General features: G+C 42.8%; 1 protein-coding gene across 1 annotated transcript in view; it reads left to right on the top strand.

Moving 5' to 3' along the window:
* Positions 1-670: 670 nt before the first annotated feature.
* The window catches only part of LOC126162144 (uncharacterized), a 48,312-nt gene continuing 30,158 nt past the window's right edge, over positions 671-18,824 (top strand). Inside the window, exon 1 of the mRNA XM_049918440.1 lies at positions 671-790. The gene's annotated coding sequence lies outside the window, so the exon portion shown is untranslated. The remainder of the gene's footprint in view (positions 791-18,824) is intronic.

The raw sequence follows: 18,824 nt of genomic DNA, 5'->3' as shown, positions 1-18,824 counted from the left end.
CCATGCCCGAGGCAGGATTCGAAACTGCGACCGTAGCAGCAGCGCGGCTCCGGACTGGTGCGCCTAGAACCGTACGACCACCGCGGCCGGCGCTTTGGTTACTCAAAAGTGCTTAAGTCACGCAATCAGTTAATTTTCATTACTCATAAAAATGCAATTTATATTCCTTAAGGATATAAAATACACAATGGAGTAACACCGAATGACGTGTGGTTCTAATTATGTGCAAAGAAAAAACAATCAACGAAACAAAAAAAGCAACGAGCAGTCGTTGAGTCTCAGCTTCTCTCTTACATATTTATTTATGCTTCTTTCCCTTCAAGTGCCACCACTGTTACCGGTAATAATACCATTTACTGCGTTTTTAATGTTGTCAAAACTACCGAACCGTAATTTTGGTAGAACGCTCCTCTGAAGCAAAGCATTTGCAAGGAAGGAACCTACCACATTCTGGTAGTGGTGGTATAGCGGTGCATGGTTAGCGACATCACCCTGGGAACCATTCCGAGAGACCCACAGAGGAAGCGGAGGACGGGCGCCGTCTTTTCGCGGACGTTCATTTGTAGTGCGCACGTCCTCGACCTGCTAGTTCTCTGGGAATTGACGATTGCGCAACGCGTTGTCCGTGACGCCCCTCTGCCCGGCCTGCGGCACACGATATGCCGGCCGTGGAACGGCGGAGGCGCGCTGCCGGCTGCTGTCAGCTTTAGTCTGCACTGAGCAGCGTCTGCACGCACACCGCCAGCCGCCGCGCCGCCAGAACCTGCGGGCAGATACCGACAGCTTATTGGTTAGTTACTCCACGCCATCTCCTAAAGTGTTGTACCTACCTTCCGCTTTGCTGCTAGTTATCAAGAGGCTTTTGAAAGTTGTTGTGGACGGGTTTTGCATGTGCATTCACTCAACACACGTTTGACTTCCATGAGTTCGCCAAAAGCGACTTTTCATCCATCTCGACGTTTAGTGTTTGAAATTGCACACCTGTAGCCATGTTATTCACGTTGAACTGTGTCTGAAAGAGCTTTCTCTCCGACTGCTGTTGACGAGAGCGTTGGAGGTTAATTTGCTATTTATTGTCGCATACAAATCAAATTGAAGTGGTGATGTTTCCATCCTTTCCCTCCGTTTTCTGAAGTAAAAACGATAAGCTACTTGCCGGCGAGAGTGGCCGAGCGGTTCTAGGTGCTACAGTCTGGAACCGCGCGACCGCTACGGTCGCAGGTTCGAATCCTGCCTCGGGCATGGATGTGTGTGATGTCCTTAGGTTAGTTAGGTTTAAGTAGTTCTAAGTTCTAGGGGACTGATGACATCGTTAGTTAAGTCCCATAGTGCTCAGAGCCATTTTTTTTGATAAGCTACTTGCCCTCATAAATGCAGTACTGTATCTAATGTTTTCTCTTATCTCCTTTCTTGTGTGATCCTGAGGCTCTAGAAGATTTGCTGTAACCTTTTTTTTCACCAATTAAACCCAGATACAGAAAACATATTTTTTTTGGAATATTAGATTATGTTGAAAGAAGCAGTCATCTATGCTGCACTTCTCTGTAAGCTCTCAGTGCGATTCGACACGCATTCTAAACAAACGATACGATTTCGACTCTGCTGACGAGCAGTTTAGGCAAGAAGAGAACACAAGATTTTGAAATGCCGTGCTACGGAAGAATGCTGAAGGATAGACAGGTACAACACGTAACTAATGAGGACGTACTTAAGTGGGGAGGCAATAAATTTTTGTCACAACTTGACAAAAAGTAGGGATCGGTTGATAGGACACACTCTGAGACATCAAGGGATCACCACTTTAGTACTGGAAAGAAGTGCAGTGGGTAAAAGGTTCAGAAGGATGCAGGGTTTAGTAGTTACTCGGAGGTGAAGAGACTTGCTCAGGATAGACTAGCATGGTGAGTTGCATCAAACCAGTCTTGTGACTTACGGTCACAATAAGAACTGTTGTATTTACAATTCTAGGGTGTGCCGCCGGACAACATTGCGCTACTCCCACAATGGCACATGTAAGCAGCTGTTCGACATCTTCGGTTTATAGCCAGTCTTTTCACATCCTTTTGTTAGGTTTCTGTTAGCGTTGCTAAATCATTTTCTTTAATCACTACTGAACTTATTCATTATTTTAGTAACATATTTCAAAACTGCCTGTGCACCTATTAAATAATGCGCTATTATACGTTCTTAAGCGCCTCTTTTCATTTATTTAAAGCGCTGTCGACGCTTTGTAGTCAGAAAGATTTAAAATTCACGTCTAATGCTAGATCTAAAGGAAAGCTACATTTTTGGTCTATTTCAATCCAGGCAACACTCTGTGTATGTAACCCATTAAACGAAACGCTTACGGTAGAATAAATGCGTATTTTTAGTATTTGCAAGGACAGAATTGAAACTCGTTACGTAATCTCACAAACTACGGACAGTATTGCAACACAAATTAAGAATTTAGTCCTTATCTAGTTAGTATTTCCTCTCTTTCTTATTTCAAGTTAGAGTTCCGTTCAGTTTGTTGCGTAGCTGTGGGCTTTCTGCTTCTTATATTCGGAGAAGAGCACAACCTTATAGTCTGTCGGTTAAAAGACGTGGCGGTACCCACAGCATATACATTCCTTTTGAAGGCCAAGTTGCATTTTCGCGCAGTTTGCTCTCGACAACGCCATCCGTGAAAAATCTTAGCTTACAACTAACGTAACTTATTATGAGTTCAGTGACGCAATTTGTAGACAAAAACAGTCGTTGCAAAGTTCCACGAGGCAGGTTGGAATTGTCTGGCCTCAGAGGATTACGGGCTGTGTTGTAACTACGAAGAAAAGACTACTCCAGCTACAAATCGGACCAGCTCGTTACTGGATCGTAGTTTCTTTATCAGTAATCATAGCCAGCTGTAGTGCAGTAAATGCTCAGGACACACAAAGCTGCTCCTGTTCCGTCACTTACGCCTCTGACGCAAGTGTTTAAGAATTTGTAATCTGAAGTCTTATTTACTAATGCCACGAAAGTTAACAGTATAACCAGCATTCTTCGTTTTAACTGCGGTACTGTCGCTGTTGACAAGCCTCGAATTGCCAGTTCTTTATCGGTATTTCGTTTATTCCTTTAGTCTGATCAGTACAGTCTAGGATAAACTGTTTGCGTGTAAAACCAGACAAAGAAGGTTGCGGCGCAGTTATCAACATGCTGGTGAAAGTATAATATCCACCTGTAAGCTGACTGCCATGACCTGTAGAATAGGGAAGGTTTCCGCTGAAAACAGTATGACTGCAATTTTAACTTTACATGTGACTTACTAGAATAGAAACGGTCGAAAAACAAGAAAAATGACATTCTGACTGACATTTAGTGCACTGATAACGAACGGGCCCCGTCTATGGGTGCAACGGGTCTTTTACAGGAACACTTGAGTTCATTATACTGTGTGACTATTCCGTCAAACGTTTGTTTGGGTATGGGATGGTAGTTCAGTATAAAGGCGGTAAGTAAAATTTTATGATGAAACGCAAGGTTCTGTTTGTTTTGGAGGGTTGAGTTTTACTCCAAACCCAGTTACGAAAATTAAAATTTAATTACACGTAAACACTCTAACTGAAATAATCGATTGTGACATTTAAAATAACTCTTGCATCCGTGTTCAGGAAATTAATGATCTTTCGAGAGGGGGATGTGAGAACTGCTAGAAAGAAGAGATTTGCAGTTGTTACTTATCCGAGGATAAAGTGAAGACCTCGGACTACAGTCGAAATGGTGTCGATTTCAAAGTTATTTTTTGTTAATTTGATACATGTTCCGCCGTAACGGAAGCCAAGCATCAATTTGATCTTCCAAATAGTCTTTGTGTTTTAAACGGCTATTTTAAATTGTTCATGTTGCTTTCAAATGAATAGTTTCGAATTCTGGGTCGTCATAACTTTTTTAGTCTGGAAGTTTGATCGGCAACCAAAACCTATTCTGAATTGGTGGTTTCATAAAGAACCTGCTCCGTTATTACCAACAGTCAAAAAATGGGCGACTCAACTCAGACATCGCCGTACTGTCCTTGAAGGTGATCTGCGCAAAGGATACGTAGTAACTAAGCCACAGAAAACACTAATGCTGCTCCTGTGTAACATCGAGGGAACACAATATAAGTAGTATTGTACTATTGGTAGTTTTAGACACAGGACGGGACAAGCATGTCACAAGAATGAATATCAAATTTACACGAAGGCTTACCTATGATACATCATGGTGCAAGAAGGATACGCATTTGTTGGCCAATGAAATAAGTAATGTGGAATCTACGATGCGAGTTCAATAAGTAATGAAACACTTTTCCTGTAGGCAGGTTGGTATTGTTCAGGATTCCAATACTCCTTAATAATACCCACTCTTCTGGCTGCAAAGCCCCATTTTTCAGCATAATCTCCTTTCAATGCGACGGCCCTAAGCCACCTTGTTGGGAGGGCCTCTGTACCCCCACAGTACCACTGTACTGGTCGAGATGTCGGAACCAACATCTCGATGCATCAGTAACCTCCACATCATTGAGCTACTGCTTCTCGCGGAGTGCATCCTTTATTGGACGAAACAGGTGCAAGTCGGAAGCGCGAGATCCATGCAGTAGGGTGGATGAGGAACAGTCTAATGAAGTTTTAGGAGCTAGTCTCTGGTACCAGTCTTGGGTGAGGCCTTGCGTTGTCACGGACAAGCAGAAATTAGTTTGTATTTTTGTAGCGGTGAACACGCCGAAGTTGTTCCTCCAATTTCCTGATAGTAGCGCAGTACACTTCAGAGTTGACGGTTGCACCGTGAGGGAGTACATCAAACAGAATAACCACTTAAGAGTCCCTGAAGACCCTTGCCATGACTCTACCAGCTGGGGGTGCGGCTTTGTACATTTCTTCGAAGGCGAGGTGGTGTGGCGCCATGCGATGCATTGTTGTTGTTTCCGGTTCGAAGTGGTGAACCCATAACAAAAAATTGACACGATTAGCAGTTTCGCACATATGGTCCTTCGTTGCGCTTAATGGTCTTCTGTTAGGCTTCGAGAAACCCAGCGGGCTAACACCTGAGTACACTAACTACTGTCAGCGTTACGAACAGAGACGTTCAGTTACGCAGCAAGGTATCTGACTGTGATCTGTGGATCACCTCCAATGAGTCTGCCGGCACAATCTAAGAATGCAGGGGTCAGAGCTGTGTGCGGCCGGCAGGCACACTGGATGTCAGACAGGCTAGCGCGACCTCCTTGCGATGATGATGACGATGATGATTGGGTTGTGAGGCGCTCAACTGAACGGTCATCAGCGCCCGTTCAAAGTCCCCATTTTTGCACAGTCCACTTTTTAAACAATCCAATCTAGTCACTTTCATGGATGATGACTGTGATGACAACACAAACATCCTGTCCCCAGGCAGAGATAATCCACATCCTGGCCGGGAATCGAACGCGGGACCCCGTGATCCAGAGGCGGCAACGCTAGCTAAAAGACTCTTCTTGCAATAATGACACAAGAGTGCCGAAGGATATTTTCCATGATCTGGTTTTCCGCCGAAAGAGCCTCAGTGATATCTCTCTGCTTGGAACGCACATCCATGGCAATTTTGAAGGCTACGTATAGCGCTGCCACCTATCGAAACTTCATGAAACTATAGGGGCTGAATCGGGAATATTCCATGATGTCCACAAAGAATTCGGCATTTTTCAACCGAAACTGGGTACCAAAAAAGTTTTGCATTACTTATTGAATGTCACTCGTAATTTTACAAAAAATATAACGTATGTTAATAAAAGAAGCTTTATTTTGTGCACCGAATTGTTACGGTGTGGGGGTGGGTAGCCCATTGGAAGCACGTTAGAGTTCAGCACGCCTTCTCTTCCGTATATACCAAAAGTTAGGACTGTCTCGCACTGATAATATGCTTACCCTCCAGTTCAAAGTTCTGTCCGAGACAATGTGACTGGAAACCAAGTACTTGTTTGGCTTGGACATACATCTGGAAAGCATGTATCCGCCGACTCGTAGGTTAGCGAACCATTCCAGCATATAGCGCAGAGGATGGACACGACGTAGAATCTTAATTCAGAAGGCTTCTTAGCGATTGTCAAGTCACAGCAGAATTCTAGTATAGTAGATGGTGGACGGTAGTTTGCACAATTGATATTTTGTGGACACAGTTATGGAAGATTGTACTAACTCACTGCAACTCAACTTATTGCAATTCCAACAGTAGCTACCCTCTATACTTGCATAAACATCCAATTTGAAGTCTATGGAATGTACAAATAGTTCAATGCATGCAAAGCCCCCACTTATACACAATGACGGATTCCAAAACGTGACGTCAGCTCAACGAGACAGTACCCCTATCCCTGAAATCACAGATGAAGCCTGTATGTAATTGTGTGGTTTCGGCGATCGTGAAGTGAAATGTTGTTTCTGTGTAGTTGACGATTTCTATATGAGAACGGAGATGGTGAAATCCAGAGCTAGGTAGTAAAGGATGTTGTGTTCAACACTGGCTCTGTTTCAAATAGTGCAGTTCATGACATAAGTTCTTGGCTTGTAGAAAATTAACTGCCGCTCGGTTTTTATAGTTTCTAACACACAATTCAACAAAACCGACGTTTTAATTTCACAGAATGGGCATATGATTAGTGAAACTGAACAGTTCAAATTTCTAGGTGTTCAGATAGAGAGTAAACTGTCGTGGAAAGCTCACTTTCATGATCTCGTTCAGAGATTTAATGCTGCCATTTTTACTATTCGAACGGTATCTGAAGTAAGTGATGGTACGACACGAAAAATAGTCTACTTTGCTTATTTTCATTCGCTTACGTCGTGTGGTATTACATTTTGGGGTAACTCTTCCCACTCTGAGTATATTTTTGGCTCAGAAACGGGCAGTTCGGGCAATAAGTGGTGTAAGTTCGCGAACCTCTTGTCGACCTCTGTTCACTAGTCTGGGTATTCTGACATTGGCCTCTTATATATATATATATATATATATATATATATATATATATATATATATATATATATATATATATATATATATATATATGAAACTGTCGTTTCTTATTAACAATGTCAGCTTATTCCCAAGAATTAGCAGGTTTCGTTCAGTTAATACTAGGCACAAATCCAATCTGCATTTGGATCGCACTTCCTTGACTCTTTTGCAGAAAGGTGTGCAGTATACTGCTGCATCCATTTTCAACAAGCTACCGCAAGAATTCAAGTATCTTAGCAGTAATCGATGCGCTTTCAAATCGAAACTGAAGAGTTTCATCATTGGACATTCCTTCTATTCTGTCGTGGAGTTCTTTGAAAAATTAAGCTGATTGTTGTTGTTTTGTTGATTGCGCTTACTTTAACTTATGGCTTGACTTTTTCAGGTTCATAAACATTTTATTTTGTCTGTTATTATTTTTATTTGCAATTTTATGTACTGACACGTTCCATTTGCTTCTCAATTTGGTCCTACGGAACTAGACCTATAAAGTAAAAGAAAGAAGAAAATTAGTAACTTATGCTTCTCGAGACGCACAAAGACAAGGTTAGCAACATCATCCGAAGGAACGACCAGAAACAACTTGCTCTTTGTGTACCCATTCGATAAATATCTACGCTGAGGGTTGGAACTGACCCCAGGATGTTGACAAACAACCTGGGATTACGAACCGAACGCCCCAAAAGCCGTTCCCAGTCTACGTACCATATACAACCCTAATATTCTACAGATATAAAGATAGAATAAATTGTTTCAGATATATTAAAGTAGCAGCTAGTGTTTCCTAAATGGAACTAGGGTTTTTAGCGACGCCCGATAACTTCTAAGATTGAAAAAAACTGTTTTGTAAGAAATATATCGGCAAAATAAATTTGAGATTAGCTAAAAGCAAGACCTATACCTAATTACCATGCTAAATTAGCTTCATATATCAAACATAACTGTATTTAAATTATCATCACATTTCCTGATATGTTTCGCGAAAAGTTTCGGAGTATACAAAGGAAGCCGCTTTCCAGGATCTGTGTAACGGCTTTTCATGAAATTCAGTATTCCACAAAACGACAGATTATTTCTTCGGTACTTCAGCAAGTGAGAATTTTATGAGAATGAGGCATGCAACAACTTCCACTATCACTTTGCAGAAACTTTAATTTGGAATAGAGAAGAGTACATAAAGGGTGTATACATTATGTGGGACGTTGTCTGTGTGGCCACATTCGAGCTCAGACGTAACGAAACCTTTCTTGTTTCGCACGTTGTCAGTCTCCATTACGACGATTCTCCAGGGAGCAACTATGTTCTAATTTAGATTATAGCTACGGTCTTCTGATACTAAGCCTTTGTTTCAGGTGATAACGCCACTCTGTCACATGCCGTGAACGTCTCGGCGATTCCGAATGTGTCATCTGTGCCTGCATCCCCCCCCCCCACCCACTCATTCTCCCTCTCTCTCTCTCTCTCTCTCTCTCTCTCTCTCTCTCTCTCTCTCTGCGTGTGCGCAATTGCCAGGACTACTTAAAATATTAACTTCAAGTATATTTATGTGACTCTTTTAACGATATTTGCTGCAAAGCAGGAATATACATCTGCAGTAAGCCCGCTGAAGTACCACGAGGCACAAGTAGTATTTGTTTCTCTGGAGCTAAGAAATGATTGACAAATATAACCTGTTTCTATTTTATTGAATCGCTTTACCAAAGAAGCGAAAAAACTTGTCATAAGTGTTCCTTGTTACAGTAAATTTGCCGGCCGCAGTGACCGAGCAGTTCTAGGCGCTTCAGTCGGGAACCGCGCGACCGGTACGGTTGCAGGTTCGAATCCTGCCTCGGGCAAGGATGTGTGTGATGGCCTTAGGTTAGTTAGGTTTAAGTAGTTCTAGGTTCTAGGGGACTGATGACCACAGATGTTAAGTCCCATAGTACTCAGAGCCGTTTGAACCATTTGAACTGTAAATATCCCTTAAATTATTGTTTGACAAAAGATTGTCAAAGTTATGAATACATGCTTCGTTTTGTAAGAGTTATGACTCTTGTTCTTATACTTAATGGGTGTTTCTTAGGACTTCAGTGATCGGGACATTAACAACTTGTATACAGTACCATTTGCAGGATATTTAACTGGAGCACTCAGTTCCGCTTCATTGTATCTCAGTTTAACGCAACGGCTTCGTGTCTTCGTGACATGCTGAATATGCATGCATATTGGATTCGTCAGTGTTCGAAAGGGGTATGTGAGAAGGATGAAATCCGACCACCGCCATTCCAGTCTCTGAGACACTGTTGGTTTGCATCTTCCAGCTTAACGGATCCTCATCAGCACGTTAAGCTGTTAGGAAAGCCACTTCGCTCCTCCATATGCATCATACTCCTGACGATAGGGCAGTGACTGACAGTATGCTCTGGATTCTTATTCGTTAGACAAACAAGAGGAAAAAGTAGTGGAAATGTTTAATTTGGAAATGGAATACGAAAAAGACGTAGTCTTTCACCCTTGCTGTTCAGTCTATACAATGTCGGAAATGAGAGTTCAGGAGTGGGAAGAAAATTCAGGCTGGGTACTATCCTCTATTAGAATTAAGGTGAATTGCAGAAGCTGTTGATTGGAATGGACAGACTATTCAGCACACAGAATGTATTGACAGTGAGCTGAATAAAACCAAAAGGAGAAATGATCAGCAATAAACTAAATACCAAAACTGAGTGCCACGAAAAATGCGAAGCGGAGAAGTTGTACCATCTTCGACTCAAAATAACAAATGGCGGACGAAACAAGGACATAAAAAGCAGACTAGCAGGAGTAAAGGGGACATTCCTGGCCAAAAGAAATCTGTTCATATCAAATATCAGTATTAATTTGAGGAGAAAGCTTCTGATAACGTATGTTTGGAGCAAAGAATGGTATAGAAGCGAGTCATGAACGGTGGGAAAACCGGAAACGAAGAGCATTGAAGCGTTTCAGATGCGGTGCTGTAGTATGACATCGAAAATTATGTGGATTCTCAGCAGAATCGGTGAGTAGAGGAACACTACATAGTAGAAGAGTCAGGATGATAGACGATGTGTGAAGACGTCAGGGAATAACTTCAATCGTATTCGATGGAGATGTAGAGGGTAAAATCTGTAGAGGAATACAGAGAGCCGGCCGAAGTGGCCGTGCGGTTAAAGGCGCTGCAGTCTGGAACCGCAAGACCGCTACGGTCGCAGGTTCGAATCCTGCCTCGGGCATGGATGTTTGTGATGTCCTTAGGTTAGTTAGGTTTAACTAGTTCTAAGTTCTAGGGGACTAATGACCTCAGCAGTTGAGTCCCATAGTGCTAAGAGCCATTTGAACCATTTGAATACAGAGACTGGAAAACAGTCAACGAATCGAGTGCAAGTGCCTTGGCACAGGAAAGGAATTCGTCTCGGGCCGCATCAAACCAGTGAGAAGACTGATGAAAAAAAATCACTTTTATTGTGAGATTTCACTCATAAAATCCCTTCATGATGACAGCTTCATTGTAATGTGACTGTTTTGGACACAGTTTTCATATTTCGTAAAAAACTAGATTACCTTACCTAGTACAGAAACTAAAAAGCCAATTAGAACTGACCATAAGAACATACAATGAAGTTCCCAGAACAAATAACTCAAGAAATAAGCGTCAAACGAAAAAACTACAAAGAACGAAACTCGTCTAGTTTGAAGGAGGAAACCAGATGGCGCTATAGTTGGCCCGCTAGATGGCGCTGCTAGGTCAAACGGATATAAACTGCGTTTTTTAAATAGGCACCCACATTTTTTATTACGTATTCGTGTAGTACGTAAAGAAATATGAATGTTTTAGTTGGACCACTATTTTCGCTTTGTGATAGATGGCGCTGTAATAATCACAAACGTATAAGTACGTGGTATCACGCCACATTCCGCCAGTGCGGACGGTATTTACTTCGTAATACATTACCCGTGTTAAAATGGACCGTTTACTAGTTGCGGCAAAGGTCGATATCGTGTTGATGTATGGCTATTGTGATCAAAATGCCCAACGGGCGTGTGCTATGTATGCTGCTCGGTATCCTGGACGACATCATCCAAGTGTCCGGACCGTTCACCGGATATTTACGTTATTTAAGGAAACAGGAAGTCTTGAGCCACATGTGAAACGTCAATCACGACCTGCAACAAATGATGATGCCCAAGTAGGTGTTTTAACTGCTGTCGCGGCTAATCCGCACATCAGTAGCAGATAAACTGCGCAAGAATAGGGAATCTCAAAAACGTCAGTGTTGAGAATGCTACATCAACATCGATTGCACCTGTACCATATTTCTGTCCATTAGGAATTGAATGGCGACGACTTTGAACGTCGTGTACAGTTCTGCCACTGGGCTCAAGAGAAATTACGGGACGACAAGATATTTTGCACGCTTTTTATTTAGCGAGGAAGCGTCATTCACCAACAGCGGTAACGTAAGCCGGCATAATATGCACTATTGTGCAACAGACTATGACTGCGACAAGTGGAACATCTGCGACCTCGGCGAGTTAATGTATCGTTCGGCATTATGGGAGGAAGGATAATTGGCCCCGATTTTATCGATGGCAATCTAAATGGTGCAATGTATGCTGATTTCCGACGTAATGTTCCACCGTTGTTACTAGAAGATGTTTCACTGCTTGACAGAACGGCGATGTACTTCCAACATGATGGATGTCCAGCACATAGTTCGCGTGCGGTTGAAGCGGTATTGAATAGCATATTTCAGCCGGCCGGAGTGACCGAACGGTTCCAGGCGCTACAGTCTGGAACCGCGCGACCGCTACGGTCGCAGGTTCGAATCCTGCCTCGGGCATGGATGTGTGTGATATCCTTAGGTTAGTTATGTTTAAGTAGTTCTAAGTTCTAGGGGACTTATGACCTCAGCAGTTGAGTTCCATAGTGCTCAGAGCCAATAGCATATTTCATGGCAAGTGGATTGGTCGTCGAAGCACCCGCACATTCACCGGATTTCTTTCTGTGGGGAAAGTTGAAGGATATTTGCTATCGTGATGCACCGAAAACGCCTGACAACATGCGTCAGCGCATTGTCAATGCATGTGCGAACATTACGGAAAGCGACTACTAGCTGTTGAGAGGAATGTTTTAACACGTATTGCCAAGCGCATTGAGGTTGACGGACATCATTTTGAGCATTTATTGCATTAATGTGGTATTTACAGGTAATCGCGCTGTAACAGCATGCGTTCTCAGAAACGATAAGTTCACAAAGGTACATGTATCACATTGGAACAACCGAAATAAAAACGTTCTGTATTTGAATTTATAAAACCTACCTGTTACCAACTGCTCGTCTAAAATTGTGAGCCATATGTTTGTGACTATTACAGCGCCATCTATCACAAAGCTAAAAAAGTCGTCCAACTAAAACGTGCATATTTCATTACGTACTACACGAACATGAAATAAAAAATGGGGGTTCCTATTTAAAAAAAACTCGTTGATATCCGTTTGACTTATGGCAGCGCCATCTGGTTCCCCCCTTCAAGCTAGGCAAGTTTCGTTCTTTGTAGTTTTTTCGTTTGATGCTTATTTCGTGACATATTTGTCCCGGTCACTATTAATGGACAACCCTGTATATACGTGTGTATGCTAAACCCCTTCCCTCGAAAATTTCTTTCCTTCATGCCTCGTGTGTGTTGCTACGGATGACGTGTCACTGATCTCATATGTACTAAGATAGCAATACACGCGATGTGCCTATTTGCTTCCACCGCTCTGAGTGTAATGCGTAAGTTTTAATTAATGTTCACCAACCCCACGTCTTCTACAGCTGTTGTCCCCTGCGCAGAAAAACAGCACGTAGATCGTGAATCCGTTATCATGGGGCTGTAAGAAACTCTTAGCGAGAAACTGATATTATGTGAATAATTATATTTTCAGTTTTTTTTTATACGGGATGCCACTCCATTTTTATTAAAAGACACGAAAAACTGCACAATTAAATTCCACTTTAGAGTCACAAATAATTTCCATTCCTCAACAAAATAATGATTTGCGTATTTCCGTAATTCTGTCACACTGTTGTCAACTACATGTCCAAATAACCATACATTACTAACGAAATCTCAATCTGATACCGACCGAGGTAGACAACATGTCTGTTCTCCGACACTGTCGAACCAGCTCTGATTTGACAGCCGAAACACTTCGCCCGCCATGAATGTTCGACGCTATTCGAAGATCTTCGAAGTGGTTCGTCTGTCTTTACGTTTAGCAACTGTTTCTTGTTTTGCTGGTTATTAATACTTTTGAAATAATGGAATGATAGGAAGTTATTGAGAGAGGCTTTAATATGCCGGCCGGAGTGGCCGAGCGGTTCTAGGCGCTACAGTCTGGAACCGCGCCACTGCTACGGTCGCAGGTTCGAATCCTGCCTCGGGTATGGATGTGTGTGTTGTCCTTAGGTTAGTTAGGTTTAAGTAGTTCTAAGTTCTAGGGGACTGATGACCTGAGAAGTTAAGTCCCATAGTGCTCAGTGCCATTTTGAACCATTTTGCTTTAATATGAAATGCAAGTAAATACGCTGTTTAGCTTTTCTGATATTAATAACAGAATATTATCATTTTGGCGCACAACTTCCGAACGCAGCAGCCAATCACAGAGGAGGACAACAATTTAGGTGGTCTTTCTCTCGATACCCGTGCCGAACAAACCATCCGTCATCGGTACCTCACACCACATTGTCTGTCATCTCAAGGTCGTGGTTCGCCGAAACGCACCGGAGAAGTTAGTTTGTGTGCCATATTGACGGCATGGTGGCTTAAGGAAGTGTCCTGTATAACAGAGCCGGCCGCGGTGGTCTAGCGGTTCTGGCGCTGCAGTCCGGAACCGCGGGACTGCTACGGTCGCAGGTTCGAATCCTGCCTCGGGCATGGGTGTGTGTGATGTCCCTAGGTTAGTTAGGTTTAAGTAGTTCTAAGTTCTAGGGGACTTATGACCTAAGATGTTGAGTCCCATAGTGGTCAGAGCCATTTGTATGACAGATTCTCAGAACTGCTAACTCTTGCCGAATACTGGAAACATAAGGAATGCTGCATGTCTAGCTACTTTCCGATAGTAGCGCATGACGACGGTGTACTTCGTCGAATATTTCGAGGGAATTTGTATGTCGGCTTAAAGGATTAGGAGCTTAAATAAGTGTCAAGAGTGTGAGATGCTCATAACTGTAAACTGTTGTCGGTCTCCGTAAGCGTGCTACATGTGTAGATATTGCCGATTAGCATTTCAAGGAGAATGTGTAATTCGTCGAAAGGCATCGAGGAAGTTTGTTTGTGCGACGCCTTAACGGCTTAAGGAAGTGTCACGCATTCGTGCATAAGATTCTCAGAACTGCAAAGTTTTGGTGATTCAGTGCGTTATCGAGACGTAAATCTGGTCGCTTTACCTCCTAGGAAGTCATATCGGATGTCTTAACTTTCTGCAAGAAATTAAAAACAAATTCCGACAGCGTACTTAAATAACAAAGCTCTCAACATGTTGTGGTTAGTATAACGCACTTGATCAGCCGCAGAGTTAGACCGTAAAGTGTGTCGCTACTTGTTGATGTTGTACGGATATACTCTGCAGTCGTTTGGTAATGGATCTTGGTTTTCGTGCAAAACATACTGAACGACAGGTAATAGGATTCACATTTTCAGTATATAACAGCACCTCACAAGTATTTGTCACTTGCTGTTTATTTTCTAAATTTTGACTGTGATTGTGTATCAGTTGTTTAAGAAATCTGACTGAAATTCATCTTCGAAATACACCATAATAATACATACAAAATTCAAGAAATGTTACAGTTAGTTTACACAAAGCTGTTATTACTAGTTCTAGCAAGGTAATATTCCGGTCGTCAGTTTATACCGCCCACATGCACGTATTAGAAAACAAGGTAATCGTGATAAATTGAAAATTTCAGTAAGTAAATAAACTTCTTCACTAACATTTTCATGATAAATTGTTTCACGGGATCAACTTTGGGCTACAGTACCGTCGTGGGACAATAATTAACAGGAAATTCACTGCCTCATGTTAACAATTACGAAAAAAGTCTGGATGGGCCTGAATGAAGCATGTTAAGTCATCACGGAAGATAATCGACAGGACTACATTCTTTATAAGGAGGGTGACGTTAAAGTCCGTTGACATTTGAAAATGCGCTAATTCACGGAATAATGTAGGTAGAGACGTAAAAATTGACACACGTGTCTGAAATGACTTGCGGGTATATTGAAACCAAAAGAGTACAAAATCTGGCTAGCAGATGGCACTATACAGAAATCGGCCAGTGACGCCACACGAGATTTGTGTATAGAATGAGCTGTAGTGAGAGAGAGAGAGAGAGAGAGAGAGAGAGAGAGAGAGAGAGAGAGAGATCGAGATCATCTCTAGCGCGGCTGGTAAACACTTGCCAGAAGGTACTACTTTCATTCAGGATGGCTCTTCACCCCATATTGCCACACAAGTGAATGCTCTCTCGCGTACAACTGTTGGTGAGGATCGTGTGCTGAGCCACCAGGTAAGTCATGCGTGGCGTCTGAGGCCGCAGTTCTCAATCCGTGTGTTTTTATTAAGGGGTTCCGTTAAGTCGCAAGTTTACCGCGATCTTCCAACGTTATTAGGGATGGCAATTTCTCACCATACCTACTGATATGCTGTACAGTGCAGTTCCCAACGCTGTCCCTCGACTACAGGTATTGTGTTGATGAATGACGACCGACATGTTGAGCATTTACTGTAAGGAACATCGTCTTTGTTAAATCTCAATTGTTACGATTTTACTATCTTTTTTGCATCTTATGAAGCGCCATCTGTTGCTCATTTTGTGCACTTTTTTGTTTCCTGTAAAACCCCATGTAATTTCAAGCATTTTACCTTCCTACCTACGTTATTCCGTTAAGTACTGAGTTCTCAGACACCCGACCTTTGGGCTACCCTGTGGACGTCCCATAACCACATGTCCTCCTAAATAACTACAGAATTGTCACACACACACACACACACACACACACACACACACACACACACACACGAAAACGCTAAAGAAAATTTAAACGTTTAACTTAAATCTTTGTCGAATAGTACTGTCAGAATCAACATATTTTTGTATCTTTAAAATCAAATTTTATTCTAATATTGCGCAAGGGCGAGGAACAAGTGCTCTTCCAACCGAATTCGCCTAACCGTTCCGCTTACAAACGTGTTGGGGGTGGCGCGCCAACCTGACAGAGCCAATACGCGAGCCTACGTGTTATCTTTGCCCTGACCTGCAAACTTGGTCTCTGCTAAACTTGGTCTCTGCTAAACTTGTTCACGCTTGGGGGGTTGGTACTACCCTACTCCAGAACGGCCATTCATGCACTGTTAAAATCTGTGTCTAAAGCTTTCTGCTAGTTCACACAGTCACTCATTTACACCGTCCAGGCCGCACAAAGGAAAGGAAAATGGGAAACGTGGTACACAACATAAAAAATACAATAAATAACACTGTTTAGTCCATTCCCTCCTTTTGGACACCAGCTGAGGTATTACCTGCAAGAGAAGAAACTCTTGCTAATAATTTCTGCGTGCTAGCAATTTAATAAAACATTGGAACGGTACAACAAGTTCCGTTTCATCGTTGCGAACGTATACACCAATCTAATATTTTTTGTATCGTCATTTTAGCCCCGCCGGGCGCGATTATATTATTAATAGCGACTGTGTCTGTGTTGATACAGTAACTGCATTTGTTACAGTACAATCTCCTTCATGTATGCATCCATGGTGAGAAGGGAGAGCTACGCGAGGAGTGCAACGTTAAATTTTTCGTCGATGACGCTACGATTAGAGGGGGAGCAACAGTCTCGTATAGAACAAGGACGTTCTGGAAGTCGTCCATGTCGGTTTCGAAGTATCCATCCCTACATTGGCGATAAGCGATTTGATGGAACTGCGGGAAAAAGGAATATGAGTGGCGTACGGGGGTCTGAATGCGTCTTCTCCCATATGTGCATATCTGTCCAGCATGCCACGCAAGAGGAACAGTCTGCAGCGTGGGGTCACCCTGTTCAGCATGTCAGCTGCTTGCAGCCGCTTGCGTGGCGGTCTCAACCCGCAAGGCGATCACAAGCAAAAACAAAGCGGCCACTGTGAGGTCGAGCTGCGCGAAGCTGTCCGTGGCCTCTCAGATGGGTGCAAGGTCCAGCCGCGAGTCTAGGCTTTTACGGATACGAGAAAGACCCAACATCGCCGCTGAAATAAGGTGATCTCACTTCACTGGAAAACTCTTGGTCAGGTCTGTCGCCATCATGACGTAACTGACACTGTGCAGGAGTCTAACGGGCGGTTCTTTTGCAATCTTACGATAACTCTCACACACAGTCGTTTTGTCTCAAGGGTACATTTCAAATACGAGAGCGAGCTGTAAAGGAATGCATCCGAATTTTTTATATGATAACTCTTAAAGCTTTTTAAATAAAACAAACTTCATTAAGGTTCTAAACTTTTTTCTCCATGTCAGCATATTTGTAATACTCTGCCGCTAGAGGGATCCAAATTGTAGTATGTGACATTCTGGTGTGTGGTGCAACCATGTCGGCACGTGAGAAATAGCGTGCTGTAATCCAGTTCAGAATTAGAAAATTTTGTCCACACAGGGAACACCCTCGCCTTCAGCGTGCCAGTGTCAGACCACACACGAGCTCTGCGACGTCTACAATAATAAGACGCCTTGGCTTCGCTGTCATCGATCATCCTCCACACAGCCCCGGCTTCGCCCCGTCTGATTTTCATGTGTTGTGAGCGCGTGGGTGCTATTCTGTCATTCTGCGCAACGGATTAATCTGAGATGTACCATTTACCCTGTGGCTTCTGCAAGATGGAATCTCCACCGCCACACTACTACAGAAATCAGACGGACGCTCCTAACGTTCTAAAGAGACATGCCTGAAAAACTTTCAGCAATAAATATCTTCTGGAGTCGTCCTCTGTAAGGAAATGACACAAAAATGAGTACGAGGGAACAGTACATGAGGGACTATTTTCGTAATGCAGTCACTGGTAGCATTCTGTCGCCCGTGTTCGACTGTCTGTATTTGATTCCTGCAAACCACCGTACGGTCTAAGTAAAAGGGCACACTGCGTTAAAAGCATATATTTCCCCACTTCCTGCTGTATTCACGGACAGTGTGCGAAAATGAATGCAGTCTACATGCCATCGTATGTGCCTGAATTTTTCTAATTATACAGCCATGGCTCTTATTTGAGATATAAGTGCGGGAAAGTAATTCGTTTTTTTCACTCGCCTAGGAACGTATGCACTCAGAATGTTAATGCCTTACCAACATGAAATAGCTCCTAGTTGCTATAATTAAAATTGATACAAATGATTAATTACTGGTGATGTAAACGATAAAGGTTTCTTTGCCTGTTCTCCACCCATCCCCCTCCTGTTATTTCCTCTCCCTACTGCCCTGACGTCTTTTTCTTTTTTTACCCTCCTGTTGTCCCTTTCCCTAGACCGGACTGTGCTCTTTGTGTTCTTGACTTGATTTCTGCCATCCTAGACCATGGGTCCGAAGACCTCGCCGTTTGGCCCCAACCCCATCAAAATCAATCAACCAATCTATCTCAATCTATCTTTGCCTGTTCAGCGCATTTGTTGTACGTTCATATGGTACGTTGAGGGCCTGCTACCAATCATAGCACCAAGCACTGCTTTATCAACAAGTCGTCTTACAACTTTCTTACGATCGGTCGTATAGTTTTGGTCCTCTTACAGATCCTTGAGGGCACGTTAACTTTGTTTCTGATTACGTTC

Source organism: Schistocerca cancellata, chromosome 2 (assembly GCF_023864275.1).
Source record: "Schistocerca cancellata isolate TAMUIC-IGC-003103 chromosome 2, iqSchCanc2.1, whole genome shotgun sequence".
In the NCBI taxonomy this organism is placed as follows: Eukaryota; Metazoa; Arthropoda; class Insecta; order Orthoptera; family Acrididae; genus Schistocerca; species Schistocerca cancellata.
The sequence above is the reverse complement of the archived record's forward strand: the minus strand, read 5'-3'. Positions and strand labels throughout refer to the sequence as shown.